Consider the following 18,828-nt stretch of genomic DNA (forward strand, 5'->3'; position numbering starts at 1 on the left):
GAGAAAGGACCGGACAGCTGAACCCTCTCCATTGTCCGTCCGGCTACCGGCAAATGGTGTGTCCGTGGGGACCTATGGCCAGTCATGGCCATCCGAGGTCCCCCAACCTCTAATGTTACTGTGAGCTCTGTGTTGGGGTCGTGGAAAGACACATGGAGTCTGCAGGAGGATTAACATGGAATTGGGAGCTTTCCTGTCGGTCCAACACCGTGTTGTCCAACTCACCGAGTTGGTCATAAATTGAATCCCCTGACGTAGCTGGGGCACATACTTAAAGCACAAAGTTGGAGGTAAATCGTTCATCAATTTAATGCTTGTTTTCAGCTCACCATATAAATAAAATTATATCTCTCTTCGAATGCAGTCATTATACCAGCTTACATTATTTGAATGTTCAGAGTTTTTCCAGTCGACATTCCAATACCGTACGCATAACTGGACCACACATCCCTCAAAACTGATGCTGCAGATAATGAAAGCACGGATGATCTGATCTAAAATTCCATTCCGTATTCGCCCATCTCCATCCCTGTAACCCACAGTTTATCAAGATTCTCGGCCTTCAACAGAATCAAAGGCTTTGCTTCCACCGGCCATTGAGGAGAGGAGTTCAAAACACCCTCAATCAACACATGAACAATAGATGTATCTGTCTGAAATTAGAAATTATGAAAACGGAACAGGTGTTTGCTGCACAGATCCCGCATCCTTGCTATGAAACAGGTGCCATTGTTCTAGAGCAGTTCTTAAACTTTACTTAACCTGTAAAATGTCAATCGTGCGAACAAGTAACATTGAAAAACATGGAACATAGAAAACCTGCAGCACAATACTTTGTTCGGCCCACAAAGTTTTGCCGAACATTTACCCTACCTTAGAAATTACTAGGGTTACCCATAACCCTTGATTTTTCTAAGCTCCACGTACCTATCTAAAAGTCTCTTAAAAGAGCCTATCTTATCCACCTCCACCACCGTTGCCGGCAGCCCATTACACCACTCATCACTCTCTGTGTAAAAAAAAACTTACCCCTGACATCTCTTCTTACCTACTCCTAAGCACCTTAAACATGTACACTCCTGTGGCAGCCATTTCAGCCCTGAGAAAAATCCTCTGACTATCCGCACGATCACTGCATCTCACCATTGAATATAACTCTATCAGGTCAACTCTCATCCTCTATCGCTCCAAGGAGAAAAGGCAGAGTTCACTCAACCTGTTTTGATAAGGTATGCTCCCCAATCCAGGCAACATCCTTGAAAATCTCCTCTTTACCCTTTCTATGGTTTTCACATCCTTCCTGTAGTGAGGAGACCAGAACTGAACACAGGGTCCTATATAGCTGCAACATTACTTCTTGGCTCCTAAATTCATTTCCACGATTGATGAAGGCCAATACACACCAAATGCCTTCTTAACCACAGAGTCAACCTGCGCAGTAGCTTTGAGCGTCCTATGGACTCGGACCCCAAGATCCCTCTGATCCTCCACAGGGCCAAAAATCATACCATTAATACTATATTCTGCCATCATATTAGACCTACCAAAATGAACTACTTCACGTTTATCTGGATTGAACTCCATCTGCCACTTTTCAGCCCAGTTCTGCATCCTATCAATGTCCCGCTGCAACCTCTGACAGACCTCCACAGTATTCACAACACCGCCAACATTTGTGTCATCAGCAAACTTAATAACCCATTCCTCTACTTCCTCGTCCAGGTCAATTATAAAAATCACGAAGAGTAAGGGTCCCAGAACAGATCCCCGAAACACACCACTGGTCACCGGCCTCCATGCAGAATATGACCCGGCTACAATCACTCTTTGCCATCTGTGGGCAAGCCAGTTCTGGATCCACAAAGCAATGTCCCCTTGTATCCCCTGCCTCCTTACTTTCTCAATAATCCTTGCATGCGGTACCTTATCAAATGCCTTGCTGAAATGCATATACACTACATCTACTGCTCTTCCTTCATAAATGTGTTTAGTCACAACCTCAAAAAATTCTAACACTGGGAACAGAAAAAGCAAAGCCGCCAGAAGTGGCTCAAAAAACAAGTATCTCCTTGATCGCTGATTCAATGCAGAGACAACTTGTTGTTTGGAAATAAAGATCCGAAATAGATATCCGAAGCTGAATTATTCTTAAGTCAATTCCACAAGATTTTCTGAGAGTATAAATACTGTGTACCGTTTCTTACAAATAATCCCGCCCACAACCCCACACGTAACCATGGCAACACACAAGAGTGCTGGGAGAACTCAGCAGGTTAGCCAGCATTTACTGATGGGTGTAAGCAATCGATGCTGTGGACCGAGTCCCATCATCAGGACTGGACTGGAAAGGGGAAGAGGGCAGATGATTGACTGATTTGGAAGGTGCGGCTTGTTGTTCTGTGAGAGTCGGTGCTCAGGGTCTGCGAGCAAGCATCTGCCTGTCCGTCACATTCCTCAGAACAGGCAGCGGCCGTTCCGCTGAAATCAAATCCAAACCGGTTCGACAAAACACCGTCATTCAAGCGTGAAGAAAGTTTAATATTGCATTTAACCCCTTCTTCCACAGGGAAGAGCAATAGAACCAAAGGCACAATGTAAAGAACATTACTGGGATCTCGTATGTCGACTGTACTCTTTTCCATAGATGCTGCCTGACCTGTAGAGTTCCTCCAGCATTTTGTGTGTGTTGCTCGGATATCCAGCATTTGCATTTTCCTCTTGTTTGAGAGAGATCGGTGACGAGTCACTGCCCCGAGGGATGTTTCACGTGTCACTACCGGGGTGAAAGATTTCTTCTGCTCGCACTCACGTTTCTCTTGATCCATTTGGATAGTAATTGACTCGTTAACATGAACATGTCAGGACTCCCTTCTCCCACTAAATTCACTCCCGATCCCGAACAACGCCGATTCTCGGTGTAAACGCTGAATAGTTGTGTAGAGTCATAGACAACACTTACCTCTGATGTTTAACCGGACGGCGTTCAGTGTGGCCCCAGGGAATCACAGTCTGACTTCCCGGGTGATCGCTAATGGTCCTGCACCGGTGTGCTCACCCTGTACGGAGAGTTGAGTCTGAGCTGCTGCTCCCGAGGCCACTCGGCTGTGATGTGTCCGTCGCTCATTACAGATGGACAGGGCCGGGTGAGCCGGGGTAAAGCGGGACTGCCGCAGTCCGGGTCACACGAACTCTCACCGGCTCTGGACGGGTCTGATAGCGGGAGGAGGCGGGAGTGGGGTCAATGTAGCAACCCTGAAGAGGAAAACAAACAGGCTGCGTTAACCTTTCTGTCCGGATTTCCGTATGGATCTCTCCTTTTTCTTTCATCACAACCAGTGAGGCGGAGTTTCTCTGTTTAACTCAGCGAGTCCCAGGCTGCGGATTTGATCCAGTCCGTGTTCTGGGAGGATCTGAGCTCCGCCCCCTGTGTGGAAACAGGACTGCCCGGCGTAGGTACAATTTCAGCTCAAACGTCTTTCAGGGAGCCGCCTTTCTGCTGAAATTAATCCAAACACCTTCGACTATATATATTCACAATGAACTGTAATAAATCTGATCAAAGATTTACTCAGGGCCTCTCGATTCAGGGGAATTTATTAACATTCATTTATTAACTCTATCACTGAGAGATTATTGCATTTCCATCCGGACAACTGTTGTCACAAGAACCCCCTCGCCCACGGTTAACAGCGGGTTTCGTTTCGCAAGCAGTGATTGTTGATTCACACCCCGCCGGAAATACTTGTGGAATTTGTTTCCAGCCATTCCAAATGGCCAGATGTTTTGCCGGGGGAGGTCTCATGGACCGATTTATTCGGAAGATCCATGAAGCCTATTTTCACGCCAACTGCAGATGATTCGAGTCTGAGATAAACATGAAGTGCTGGAAACTCGCGGCAAACAGGGCAGCAGCTGCAGATGATTCGAGTCTGAGATAAACATGAAGGGCTGGAAACTCGCGGCATACAGGGCAACAGCTGCTGATGATTCGAGTCTGAGATAAACATGAAGTGCTGGAAACTCGCGGCAAACAGAGCAACAACTGCAGATGATTCGAGTCTGAGATAAACATGAAGGGCTGGAAACTCGCGGCAAACAGGGCAACAGCTGCAGATGATTCGAGTCTGAGATAAACATGAAGTGCTGGAAACTCGCGGCAAACAGGGCAAGAGCTGCAGATGATTCGAGTCTGAGATAAACATGAAGGGCTGGAAACTCGCGGCAAACAGGGCAACAGCTGCAGATGATTCGAGTCTGAGATAAACATGAAGGGCTGGAAACTCGCGCAAACAGGGCAACAGCTGCAGATGATTCGAGTCTGAGATAAACATGAAGTGCTGGAAACTCTCGGCAAACAGGGCAACAGCTGCAGATGATTCGAGTCTGAGATAAACATGAAGGGCTGGAAACTCGCGGCAAACAGGGCAACAGCTGCAGATGATTCGAGTCTGAGATAAACATGAAGGGCTGGAAACTCGCGGCAAACAGGGCAACAGCTGCAGATGATTCGAGTCTGAGATAAACATGAAGTGCTGGAAACTCGCGGCAAACAGGGCAACAGCTGCAGATGATTCGTGTCTGAGATAAACATGAAGTGCTGGAAACTCGCGGCAAACAGGGCAACAACTGCAGATGATTCGAGTCTGAGATAAACATGAAGTGCTGGAAACTCGCGGCAAACAGAGCAACAGCTGCAGATGATTCGAGTCTGAGATAAACATGAAGTGCTGGAAACTCGCGGCAAACAGGGCAACAGCTGCAGATGATTCGAGTCTGAGATAAACATGAAGTGCTGGAAACTCGCGGCAAACAGGGCAACAACTGCAGATGATTCGAGTCTGAGATAAACATGAAGTGCTGGAAACTCGCGGCAAACAGGGCAACAGCTGCAGATGATTCGAGTCTGAGATAAACATGAAGGGCTGGATACTCGCGGCAAACAGGGCAACAGCTGCAGATGATTCGAGTCTGAGATAAACATGAAGGGCTGGAAACTCGCGGCAAACAGGGCAACAGCTGCAGATGATTCGAGTCTGAGATAAACATGAAGGGCTGGAAACTCGCGGCAAACAGGGCAACAGCTGCAGATGATTCGAGTCTGAGATAAACATGAAGTGCTGGATACTCGCGGCAAACAGGGCAACAGCTGCAGATGATTCGAGTCTGAGATAAACATGAAGGGCTGGAAACTCGCGGCAAACAGGGCAACCGCTGCAGATGATTCGAGTCTGAGATAAACATGAAGGGCTGGAAACTCGCGGCAAACAGGGCAACAGCTGCAGATGATTCGAGTCTGAGATAAACATGAAGTGCTGGAAACTCGCGGCAAACAGGGCAACAGCTGCAGATGATTCGAGTCTGAGATAAACATGAAGGGCTGGAAACTCGCGGCAAACAGGGCAACAGCTGCAGATGATTCGAGTCTGAGATAAACATGAAGGGCTGGAAACTCGCGGCAAACAGGGCAACAGCTGCAGATGATTCGAGTCTGAGATAAACATGAAGTGCTGGAAACTCGCGGCAAACAGGGCAACAGCTGCAGATGATTCGAGTCTGAGATAAACATGAAGGGCTGGAAACTCGCGGCAAACAGGGCAACAACTGCAGATGATTCGAGTCTGAGATAAACATGAAGTGCTGGAAACTCGCGGCAAACAGGGCAACAGCTGCAGATGATTCGAGTCTGAGATAAACATGAAGGGCTGGAAACTCGCGGCAAACAGGGCAACAGCTGCAGATGATTCGAGTCTGAGATAAACATGAAGGGCTGGAAACTCGCGGCAAACAGGGCAACAACTGCAGATGATTCGAGTCTGAGATAAACATGAAGGGCTGGAAACTCGCGGCAAACAGAGCAACAGCTGCAGATGATTCGAGTCTGAGATAAACATGAAGTGCTGGAAACTCGCGGCAAACAGGGCAACAGCTGCAGATGATTCGAGTCTGAGATAAACATGAAGTGCTGGAAACTCGCGGCAAACAGAGCAACAACTGCAGATGATTCGAGTCTGAGATAAACATGAAGGGCTGGAAACTCGCGGCAAACAGGGCAACAGCTGCAACTGGCAATGCTGCGCGTTCCAGACCCTGGGTAATTTTCTTTAAATCATGCTAGAGATTATCTCCCTCTTCCCTGCAGCAGAAAGGGTTAAGTACAATACTGAAGCGACTTTCTTTGCGCCTGCATGAGAGTGTTTTTTTTTTCAGAACCGGTTGGATTTGTTTTCTGCAGAAGGGCCGCTCCCTGCTCTGCGGAATGTGCGCGAACAGGGAGATGCTCACACACAGACGCTGAGCACCGAGTCTCACAGAACAACAACCCGAACCTTCAAATCAATCCATAATCTGTCCTCTACCCCTTCATTTCCAATTTCACTGATGGCTCTCTGCTTGAAGCACCGACATTATTCAGTTCCGTACATGCTGATCCCTACACTCCCAATCTTGGCGTTATCTTCAAATTTGCTGATGCAGTTAACCCCATTATCATCCAGATTGTTTACAAGGAACAGCCGAGCCGGCACTGATCGCTGCAGCGCTCCATCGTTCACAGGCCTCCAGTCAGGTAACCATCTACTACCACATTCCAGATTCTCCCACCAAACCAATGTCTGATTCAAATTACTGCCTTATTTTGAATGTCGAGCAACTGAAACTTTTTGACTTAGCTCCCAAGTGGAACCTTGGCAAATGCCTTGTTAAAGTCCACGTAGGCAACATCCACTGTCTTGTCTTTTATAAGAGTGCTGAGACACAACTTATCACGCACAACGCCATGCTGATCATCCCAAATCAGTCAAAGTCTATCCAAATAGTCATATATCTGGTCCCTTAGAATAGCTTCCAATAACTTTCCCACTACTTATATCAGGATTCCTGACCTCTCATTTGCTGGTTTATTTTTGGAGGTTTTCTGAAGCAGTGGAACAACATTAGCTATCTTCCAATCCTCCGCTACCTCACGTGTCGCTATGGATGATTTAAAGATCTCTGCTCGGGCCCTGCAAGTTCTGCACTTGCCTCCACACCATCCAAGGGAGAACCTTGTCAGGTCCTGGAGAGTCATTGTCCCTAATGTGCTTTGAGACAGCAAATAACTCCTCCTCTATAATCTGTATAGGGTCCATTATTACATCGAGTCATTTTACAGTTTGGACGTCCCAGTCCATATGAGAAAAGATAAAATCACCTACCATCACAAATTATGTTTCTACAACAGTCTGCAATCTCTCAGCAAATCTGCTGCACTAAATCCCACAGACTGTTGGTGATCTGTAATACAGCCCCATTAATGTGGTCGTATCTTTCTGATACCTCAGTTCTGCCCATAAAGCCTCACTAGACGAGTTCTCCAGTCTTTCCTGACTGAGCACTGCCGGGACATTTTCCAGGAGTACTAGCCCTCCTGGGCCACCCCTACGCCATTTAATTCCACATGGACTGTCGCATTTAAAACAATGGAAACCCAGAGCAGTCATTCCCGCCCGTCCTGCAACCAAGTCTCACGAATGGCTACGAACGTCATAATTCCACGTGCTGATCCATGTCCTGAGCATATCTGCCTTTCCTTCAATACTTCGTACATTGAAACATACGCAGCTCAGAACATTAGTCGCATCATGGTTAGCCTGCAATCCTTGCCTTTGTCTGCAGTCCTAACAATATCTGTTTGATAAATTTGGATAAGTGAACAGATGGTAGGGGATGGAGAGCATGTCAATGGGGCTTGGCAAGTTAACAGATCGACACAGAGACTGGGAACCGTGCAGAGCAGAAGGCCCGGTATTGGATATGGTGATTGGGAATCATGCACGGTAAAACTCCCGCTATGGGATATGGTGATTGATGAGATACAGAGACTGGGAATCGTGACCGGTAATACTCCCTATGTGGGTTGCGGAGATTGGAAACCATGCATGGTAAAACACCCGCTCTGGGTTGGAGACGGGGATCAGTGTGCGGCAGAACTCCCCGTGTGGAATCGCGAGACAGGGAACCGTAACCTCACTGTGCATCTGTTCCGTGACTTGTGATAAACCATGACTAACATCCTTGCCTCAGTGAATGAATAAATAGTTTGTCTAATAATTCTGACCAGGCTCAGTGCCTCCCTCACTCATCCATGTCTCTTTCACTCTGGTCTCTTCTCTATTCCTCTCCCTCTTCCCTCCCAACTCACCACCATTCACCCTCACCCCTCTTTTCTCACCTGCTGTCTGCACCACACACCTTCATTCCTGCCTCAAAGCCCTCCCTCAACCCCTCTCATTGACGGCATTCTCACTCACCCATTTTTCCTCCCCGCCCATCCCAGTCACCCTTCATCCTCACTGCATAGTCCACACTGCACACCCTTGTCACCCATTTTACTTAACCCTCTCTCCTCGCCTCCCCTATCACTCAGCCCTCATGCTCACTGCCCTGTCGGTCACCAATACAACGGCACCCTCACATACTCAATAATCCTCCCTCAAACCCCTCTCTCATCTCACAATCCTCAGCCCCTCTCCCTCACTCACACAACGTCACTCCGTCTCTACTCCTATCCCTCACACTCTCCCTTCAGCTCACACATCCATCCCCGCTATCTCCTCCTCTCTCCCCTTCCTTTCAATCTCCAAACCTCTCTGCCCCTCTCACTCAACCACTCACCAACCGTCCCACTCCATTTCTCTCCCTTTATCTCTCCCCTCTCAGGCTCTATCTCCCTCACCCTACCCCTTTCTCTCTAACCCACACCCTCTGTGTTTCTCTCTCTCTCTCTGCTGCCACCCCTTACACTCATCTTCATCTTCAGCTTCCTGTTGATCCTGTTCACCCCTCACTCTGCTCCTGCTCCTCACCCTCACCTCAACAACATTTAAATGATTCGAGGAATCTGTAACTGGGAGCGTTGCAGGTTCCAGTTCCGGGGTGATGTTCTTCATATTAAGGAAAGTCACAATTGGGAATGCCATGGACCGATTTATTTAAAAGACCATTGAAGATTATTTTTAACCCAACTGCAGAGGATACGTGTCTGAGATAAACACAAGATCCTGGGAACTTGCAGCAAACAGGGCAGCGTTGCAGTTTCGAGACCCAAGGTAATTTTCTTTAAATCACTCTACCCTACAGCTGAAATGGTTAAATGCAATATTAAAGTGACTTTGTTCACACCCGAAGGAGAGCGAATTGTCAAACTGATTAGATCGGATTTCAGCAGAAAGGCCTTTCCCTGTTCTGAGGAATGCGTACGGACAAGCTGCGAATTGCCAAACCGATTAGATCTGATTTCAGCAGAAAGGCCGCTCCCTGTTCTGAGAAATGCGCCCGGACAGGCTGCTGTTTACACACAGACCCTGAGCTCAGAGTCAAACAGAACAGCAACCCGCATCTTCCAAATCAATGATCTGATCTTTTCCCCCTTCATTTCCAATTCCACTGAGCTGTCAGGGCCTGAAACATCGATTAATGATTCAGTTCCATAGATGCTGCCCGACCTTCTGAGTTCCTCCAGAACCATGTGTGTTTCCATGGTTATGAAAGATCGGCAGGAGGAAGAGAACGGGGCATTGGGGTAGGGTCACAGTGAAACGACTTTAAATTTATCTACACCTTTGGCATATTCTTGGGGAATAAACGTGTGAATAATTCAACTTCTGATATTTATTTTGGATCATTATTTAATCAATCGCTGTCTGGATCGGAGATCAAGGACACATAGAGTCAAAGAAAAGTACAGCACAGAAACAGGTCCTTCGGCCGAGGAACTTAAACCGCCTAATCTCATCAGCCTGACCGGGAACATCGCCCACCACACCCCTACCATCCAAATGATTAATGCATCAACCTGCACCGGGGTCATAGCCCACTATGCCTCTACCATTCAAATAATTAGTCCCATTCACCTGCGCTGGGGCCATAGGCCACCATACCCCTACCATCCAAATAATTAATCCCACCAACCTGCGCTGGGGCAATATCCAATATATCCCTATCGTTCAAATAATTAATCCCATCGACCTGCACTGGGGCATTACCCAGTATGCTCCTATCATCCAAATAATTAATCCCATCGACCTTCGCCGGGGTCATATCCCACCATACACCTATGATCCAAATGATTAATCTCATCTACCTACACCGGGGACATATCCACCATACACCGACCATCCAACTGATTAATCCCCACGACAGAGCCCACCATACCCCTAACGTCCAATCGATCAGTTAAACAGTGACACCGTGTTCTCATGCACTACTTTTGCTGGCATCTCATTCCACGACCCTCTGAGCGAAGAAGTTTCCGCTCACGTTCCTCAAACTTTTGATCTTTCACCCTTCACCCATAACCTCTGGTTGCAGTCCCACTCACCTTCAGTGAAAAAAAAAACATGTTTGCACTTACCCTGCATATACCCCCCATAACTTTGTATATCTGGGTCAAATCTCTCAGTCTTCCAATTTGTTCAATCTGTCCTTATAACTCTGGTCTTCCTGACCCAGCAATTTCCTTGTAAAATCACTCAATACTCCTACAACCTTACTCACATCTTTGATGCAGGTAGGTGAACAAATCTGCACACTGTACTCCAAAGTCCGCCTCACCAATGTCCTATAAAATTTCAATGTAACATTCCATCTCCTCAACTCAATACATAGATTTATGAATGCCAATGTCGGAAAATGTTTCCTGTACGACTCTATCTAACAGTCACGCTAATTTCAATGCATTATGTACCTGTAACCCCAAATGCGTTCGTTCCCCCAAACTCCTCAATGCCCGATCAATCACTGCTTAAGTCCCATCCTGGCTGGTCCTGCCGAACTGTAACACCTAGCATTTATCTGCGTTAAATTGGGTATGACGTCTTTAGCCCATTTTTACAGCTCGTTCAAATCATGATGACCTTCCTCACTGTCCAGTACACCCCCAATCTTGGCGATATCTGCAAATTTGCTGATCCAGTTAACCACATTATCATCCAGATTGTTGACAAAGAACAACCGATCCAGCACTGATCCCTGAAGCACTCCATTGTTCACAGGCCTCCAGTCAGAGAGGTGACCATCTGCTACATCATCACAGCTTCTCCCACCAAACCAGTGTCTTATACAGTTTATTGATCCTGAGCGACTGAAACTTCTTCACGAACCTCCCACGTGGGACCTTGGCAAATACCATGTTAAACTCAATGCAGACTATATCCACTGTCTTGTCTTCATCAACTTTCCCGGTAACGTCATAGAAGCATAGAAGTCCTACAACCCAATACAGGCTGTACAGCCCACTGCGCTGTGCCGAATATGTCATTACCTTAGAATTTACCTGGGGTTAAGCATAGCCCTCTATTTTTCTAGTTCTATATACCTATCTAGGAGTCTCCTAAACTAACCTATTATATCCGCCTCCACCATTGTCGCCGGCAGCCCAATCCATGCACTCACCTCTCTCTACGTAAAACACGTACCCCTGACATATTCTCTGTACCTACTTCCAAGCACTTTAAAACTGGGGCCTCTCATGTTAGCTACTTCAACCCTTGGAAAAAGACTCAGACTATCCACACGACCAATGCCTCTCCTCATCTTGAACAAACTTATCAGGCCACCTCTCATCGTTGGTACAAGTAGAAAATGCAGAGTTCACTCAACCTATTCTCATAATGAATGCGCTCCAAACTAGTCAACATCCTTGTAAATCTCCTCTACACCCTGTCCATGGATTCCACATTCTTCCTGAAGTGAGGCGACCAGAACTGAGTACAGTACTCCAAGTAGGGTCTGACTAGGGTCCTATATAGCTGCAACATTACCTCTCGGCTCCTAAACTCAATCCCACGATTAATGAAGGCCAATGCACCATACGCCTTCTTAACCACAGAGTCAACCTGCGCAGCTGCTTCGAGTGCCCTATCGACTCGTGCCCCAAAGTCCCTCTGATCCTCCACACTGCCAAGAGTCTTATCATTAATAATATATTCTGCCATCCTATTTGACCTACCAAAACAAAACAACCTCACTAAACTGGGTTGAACTCCATCTGTCATTTTCAGTCGAGTTTTGCATTCTATCAATGTCCTGCTGTAACCTCTGTCAGCCCTCCACGCTATCCACAACACCTCCAACCTTTGTGTCATCAGCAAATTTACTAACCCATCCCTCCACTTCCTCATCAAGTTAATTTATAAAAATCACGAAGAGTGGAGTTTACAGAAAGATTCCTGAGGCACGACACTGGTCAACGACTTCCACGCAGAATATGACCCAGCTACAACCACTCTTTGCCTTCTGTGGGCAATCTAATACTTGAACCACAAACAAATGTCCCCTTGGATCCCATGCCTCCTTACTTACTCAATAAGCCTTACATGGGGTAGCTTACCAAATGCCTTTCTAAACTCCATATACACTACTTCTACTGCTCTACCTTCATCAATTTGTTTGGTCACATCCTCCAAAAAATCAATCCGGTTCGTCAGGCATGACCTGCCTTTGACAAAGCCATGCTGACTATTTCTAAAAATAATATACATCTCTAAATGTTCATAAATCCTGCCTCCCAGGATCTTTTCCATCAAGTTACCAACCACTGACGTAAGCCTCAGTGGTCTATAATTTCCTGGGCTACCTCCACTACCTTTCTTGAAAAGGGGAACAACTCTCGCAACCCGTCAGTAGTCTGGAAATTCTCCTATCCCCATTGATGATGCAAAAGTCATGGCCAGAGACTCCGCAAACTCCTCCCTCGCCTCCCACAGTAGCCTGGGGTACATTTCATTCGATCCCGGTGTCGTATCCAACTTGATGTTTTCCAAAAGCTCCAGCACGTCCTCTTTCTTAATATCTATATGCTCAAGCTTTTCAGCCCGCTGCAAGTCAGCCTTACAATCGTCAAGATCCTTCTCCGAAGTGAATACTGAAGTAAAGTATTCATTAAGTACCTCTGCTTTCTCCTCCAGTTCCATACACACTTTCTCACTGTCACACTTGATTGGTCCTATTATCTCTCTTCTTATCCTCTAGCTCTTCACATATTTGTAGAATGCTTTGGGGTTCTCCTCAATCCTCTCTGCCAAGGCCTTCTCAAGGCCCCTTCTGGCTGTCCTAATTTCTTTCTCAAGCTCCTTCCTGCTAGTCTTATCTTTTAGATATCTATCATTACCTAGTTTTTTTGAACGTTTCGTAAGCTCTTCTTTTCTTCTTGACTGGATTTACAACAGACTTTGTACACCACGGTTCCTGTACCGTACCATCCTTTCCCTGTCTCACTGGAACTTACCCATGCAGAACTCCACGCAAATATCCCGTGAACATTTGCCACATTTCTGCCGTACATTTCCCCGAGAACATCTGTTCCCAATTTGAGCTTCCAAGTACCTGCCTGATGGCCTCATATTTTCCCTTACTCCAATAAAACGCTTTCCTAACTTGTCCGTTACTATCCCTCACCAATGCTATGGCAAAGGAGATAGAATTGTGATAACTATCTCTACAATGCCATGCCACTGAGATATCAGACACTTGACCAGATTCATTTCCAAATATCAGATCAAGTACAGGCTCTCCTCACGTAGAGTTATCTACATATTGTGTCAAGAAACCTTCCTGAACACACCTAACGAACTCCATCCCATCTAAACCCCTTGCTCTGAGGAGATGCCAATCGATATTTGGGAAATTAAAATCTCCTATCATGACAACTCTGTTATTATTACACCTTTCCAGGATCTTTTTCCGTGTCTGCTCCTCAATATCCCTGTTACTATTGGGCAGCCTATACAAAACACCCAGTGAAGTTATTGACCCCTTCCTGTTCCTAATCTCCACCCTCAGAGACTCCGTAGACAATCCCTCCATTGCGTCCACATTTTCTGTAGCCGTGACAATATCTCTGATCAACAGTGCCACGCCCCCACCTCTTTTGACTCTCTCCCTGTCCTTTCTGAAGCATCTGAAAAAGTAACCATTCCTGTCCCTGTGCCATCCAATTCTCTGTAATGGCCACCACATCATATCTCCAAGTACTGATCAACGGTCTAATCTCATCCGCTTTGCTCACAACACTCGTTGTGTTAAAATAGACACATCTCAAACTTTCGGTCTGAGTGCGTCCTTTCTCTATCACCTGCCTATGCTCCCCCATACACTGTCTCCTAGCTTTCTCTATTCTTGACCAAGCTGCCTCTTCCTCAGTCTCTTTAGTTCGGTTCCCACCCTCAGCCATTCTATTTAAACGCTCCCCAATAGCCTTAGCAAACCTCCCCGCCAAGATATTCGTCCCCCGAGATTCAAGTGCAACATGTCCTTTTTGTACAGGTCACACCTGCCCCAAAAGAGGTCCCGATGATCCAGAAATCTGAATCCCTGCCCCCTGCACCAATCCCTCAGCCAGGCATTTATCCTCCACCTCTCTCTATTCCTGTACTAACTGTTAAATTACTGCCTTTGAGGTCCTGCTTCTCAACTTTCTTCCTAATTCCCTGTAATATGTTTTCAGAACTTCCTCCCTTGCCCTACCTATATTGTACCGCAACCTCTGGCTGTTCTCCTTCCCACTGCAGGATATCGTGCTTGCAATCAGAAACATCCCGGACCCTGGCTCCTGGCAGGCAAACAACCATCGGTGTTTCTTTCCTGCATCCACGGAATAGCCTGTCTGACTCCTTATCTATAAAGTCCTCTGTCATTGCTGCCATCCTCTTCGTTGCCTTACTTTTTTGCACCACAGGGTCAGACTCTGTGCCAAAGGCACTGCCACTGTTGCTTCCCCCAGGTAGACTGTTGCCTCAATAGTACTCAAACAGGTGTTCTTATTGTTAATAGGGTCAGCCATTGGGGTACTATCTAGTCTCTGACTCTTGCCCTTCCTTCTCCTAACTCTTTCCCAATTGTCTATCTCCCTAGGCCCCACTGTAACTATCTGCCTATCGCTCCTCACTCTCCCTGACCAGATGAAGGTCATCGAGCTGCATCTCCATTTCTCTAACGCGGTCCCTAAGGAGCTGCAGCTCGACGCACCTAGTGCAGATGTGGCTGGCCGGGAGGCTGGGACTGTCCAGGACTTCTCACCTCTGACAACCAGCACAGACCAGTGGCCTCACACACATACTTCCTGTCTCTAATTCTACACAGGCAACCTACCTCGCATCGACCTGTTATCACCTGAGACCCGTTGAGCCAAAGCCTTCTTACTTTGTCTCCTTCTACTCCATCGGCCGCTCTGTAAACCATATGCTTTTAAACTCTCCTCGCTGTTCTAATTGGCTGACGTCCATCTATAAGGTTGTTGAGACATGACCAACCACGCACCACGCCATGCTGCCTATCCTTAATGTCTATCAAAATATTCATATATCCAGTCCTTAGAATAGCTTCCACTAATTTTCCTACTACTGATATCAGGCTCACCTGCCTATAAATTACTGGCACATTTCTACACTTGCCTCCACACAGACCGAGGAAGGACCTTGGCAGGTTCTGGAGATTTATCCTCCCTAATGTGTTTGAAGACAGAAACCACCTCCCCTTCTCTAATCTATATAGCATCCAGGACTTCTTTACTTATACATATTCTGTACGTGTCTCTTGAGTAAATACAGACGCAGAAAATCCATTTCAGAACCCCTTCATCTCTTTTGATTCCACACAGGTATTACTGTGTGATCTTCCAGAGGACCAATGTTATCCCTTGCAATCCTTTTGCTCTTATCTGTGAAATCTGTAAACATTGGCCTTCATCTCATGCATTCCTTTAGCACTCCTGATTTCTGAAGTGTTCTCTCGCATTTCCTATGCTCAATAAGTACCTCATTTGTCCCCACCTGCCCATAACTACTATGGAACTCCTTTTATCTCTTAACCAGAGCCTCAACATCTCTCACAAACAAGGTTCCCTCAACCAGTTATCCTTGCCTTTTGCTCTGACAGGCACATACGTAATTTATGCTCTAAAAACTTAACTTGCGAATGCCTCCCGTTTACTCATACAACTTTGCTGGTAAGCAGCCTATCCCATTCCACACTTGCCAGGCCATTTCTGATAACCTTTCTGATTTCCTTTCTCTGAATTTGAATCTCAACCCATGGAGTAAAGATATCCTGTTCCATATTTCCGTTGAATCTGGTAGCATTCTGATCAGTAGATGCTACCCTGTCTCATTCCCTGATAGGAGATATAGTATCGCATGCTCTCTCGTTGCATTCTCAATGTACTGATCAAGTGGTCTTTACTGAACACATTTGACAAACTCTATCCCATCAAGCACTTTGTGCAGTATGGCTGTCTCAGTCAATATTTTTAAAATTTAAAATTATCTACCATCACAGAATTATGTTTCTTGCAACAGTCTGCAATCTCTCTGTAGATTTGTTCCTCTATATCCCACGGCCTGTTGCGTGATCTGTAATAGAGCCCCATTAACGTGATTATATTTTTTCTTATTCCTCATACTACCCATAAAGTCTCACTAGACAAGTGCTCCAGCCTGTCCTGACTGAGCACTGCAGGGACATTATCCCTGACTAGTAACTGCACACCTCCCCCTTTAATCCATCCCAATCTGTAACGTCTAAATCAGTGGAACCCCAGTATAATGAGCTGCCAGTCCTGCGCCTCCTGCAACCTGTTGTCCATACCTCTCCTGTTGTCCATACCTCTCCTGTCTCCATACCTCTCCTGTTGTCCATACCTCTCCTGTCTCCATACCTCTCCTGTTGTCCATACCTCTCCTGTCTCCATAAATCGCACCCATCACTTTCACCCCTCCTGTCTCAGCACTACCTGATGCTCATCACACACTTTCCCACCTTCTACCGCAAACGTCAGCCCTCTCTCACTCACGTTATTCTCACTCACCCATCCTTCCTCACCATCGAACAGTCACCCCGATTCCTCACTGCATATTCCCCACACCCCTCTCTCCTTGCCGCCCATCTCACTCATTCTTCTCTCCTATGCCTTCCAGTCATTCACCCTGGTTGTTCACTGCATATTCCCCACACCCGTCTCTCCTAGCCGCCCACCTCACTCATTCTTCTCTCCTATGCCTCCCAGTCATTCACCCTGGTTGTTCACTGCATATTCCCCACACCCCTCTCTTCTTGCCGCCCACCTCACTCATTCTTCTCTCCTATGCCTCCCAGTCATTCACCCTGGTTGTTCACTGCATATTCCCCACACCCCTCTCTCCTTGCCGCCCACCTCACTCATTCTTCTCTCCTATGCCTCCCAGTCATTCACCCTGGTTGTTCACTGCATATTCCCCACACCCCTCTCTCCTTGCCGCCCATCTCACTCATTCTTCTCTCCTATGCCTCCCAGTCATTCACCCTGGTTGATCACTGCATATTCCCCACACCCGTCTCTCCTAGCCGCCCACCTCACTCATTCTTCTCTCCTATGCCTCCCAGTCATTCACCCTGGTTGTTCACTGCATATTCCCCACACCCCTCTCTCCTTGCCGCCCACCTCACTCATTCTTCTCTCCTATGCCTCCCAGTCATTCACCCTGGTTGTTCACTGCATATTCCCCACACCCCTCTCTCCTTGCCGCCCACCTCACTCATTCTTCTCTCCTATGCCTCCCAGTCATTCACCCTGGTTGTTCACTGCATATTCCCCACACCCCTCTCTCCATGCCGCCCATCTCACTCATTCTTCTCTCCTATGCCTCCCAGTCATTCACCCTGGTTGTTCACTGCATATTCCCCACACCCCTCTCTCCTTGCCGCCCATCTCACTCATTCTTCTCTCCTATGCCTCCCAGTCATTCACCCTGGTTGTTCACTGCATATTCCCCACACCCCTCTCTCCTTGCCGCCCACCTCACTCATTCTTCTCTCCTATGCCTCCCAGTCATTCACCCTGGTTGCTCACTGCATATGCCCCACACCCCTCTCTCCTTGCCGCCCACCTCACTCATTCTTCTCTCCTATGCCTCCCAGTCATTCACCCTGGTTGTTCACTGCATATTCCCCACACCCCTCTCTCCTTGCCGCCCATCTCACTCATTCTTCTCTCCTATGCCTCCCAGTCATTCACCCTGGTTGTTCACTGCATATTCCCCACACCCCTCTCTCCTTGCCGCCAATCTCACTCATTCTTCTCTCCTATGCCTCCCAGTCATTCACCCTGGTTGTTCACTGCATATTCCCCACACCCCTCTCTCCTTGCCGCCCATCTCACTCATTCTTCTCTCCTATGCCTCCCAGTCATTCACCCCGATTCCTCACTGCATATTCCCCACACCCCTCTCTCCTTGCCGCCCACCTCACTCATTCTTCTCTCCTATGCCTCCCAGTCATTCACCCTGGTTGCTCACTGCATATTCCCCACATCCCTCACTCCTTGCCGCCCATCTCACTCATTCTTCTCTCCTATGCCTCCCAGTCATTCACCCTGGTTGTTCACTGCATATTCCCCACACCCCTCTCTCCTTGCCGCCCATCTCACTGATTCTTCTCTCCTATGCCTCCCAGTCATTCACCCCGATTCCTCACTGCATATTCCCCACACCCCTCTCTCCTTGCCGCCCCCCTCACTCATTCTTCTCTCCTATGCCTCCCAGTCATTCACCCTGGTTGCTCACTGCATATTCCCCACACCTCTCTCTCCTTGCCGCCCATCTCACTCATTCTTCTCTCCTATGCCTCCCAGTCATTCACCCTGGTTGCTCACTGCACCCCACTCTCACCCATCCCACTTGCCCCATCATGCACAACCCTCCTTCCTCACCCCTCTCTCTCACCCTGCCCTCCTCGCAGCCCTCCCCATTCTCGTCTCTCGCACTGTGCCGAAACTGCTCGCACTCCCCCTCTACTTCTATCAACCACAACCTCACTATC

The 18,828-nt window shown here is 47.4% G+C and overlaps 2 protein-coding genes across 3 annotated transcripts in view; one reads left to right on the top strand and one right to left on the bottom strand.

The window, feature by feature from the left end:
* Positions 1 to 3,325, bottom strand: part of LOC140723112 (NACHT, LRR and PYD domains-containing protein 3-like) — a 55,055-nt gene extending 51,730 nt beyond the window's left edge. For both annotated transcript variants that reach the window (XM_073037742.1, XM_073037739.1), the window contains exon 1: positions 2,960 to 3,325. The gene's annotated coding sequence lies outside the window, so the exon portion shown is untranslated. The remainder of the gene's footprint in view (positions 1 to 2,959) is intronic.
* Positions 1 to 18,828, top strand: part of LOC140723084 (NACHT, LRR and PYD domains-containing protein 3-like) — a 767,011-nt gene that overhangs the window by 227,052 nt on the left and 521,131 nt on the right. The gene's annotated exons all lie outside the window — the stretch shown is intronic.

Source organism: Hemitrygon akajei, unplaced genomic scaffold (genome assembly GCF_048418815.1).
Source record: "Hemitrygon akajei unplaced genomic scaffold, sHemAka1.3 Scf000100, whole genome shotgun sequence".
NCBI classification, from domain to species: Eukaryota; Metazoa; Chordata; class Chondrichthyes; order Myliobatiformes; family Dasyatidae; genus Hemitrygon; species Hemitrygon akajei.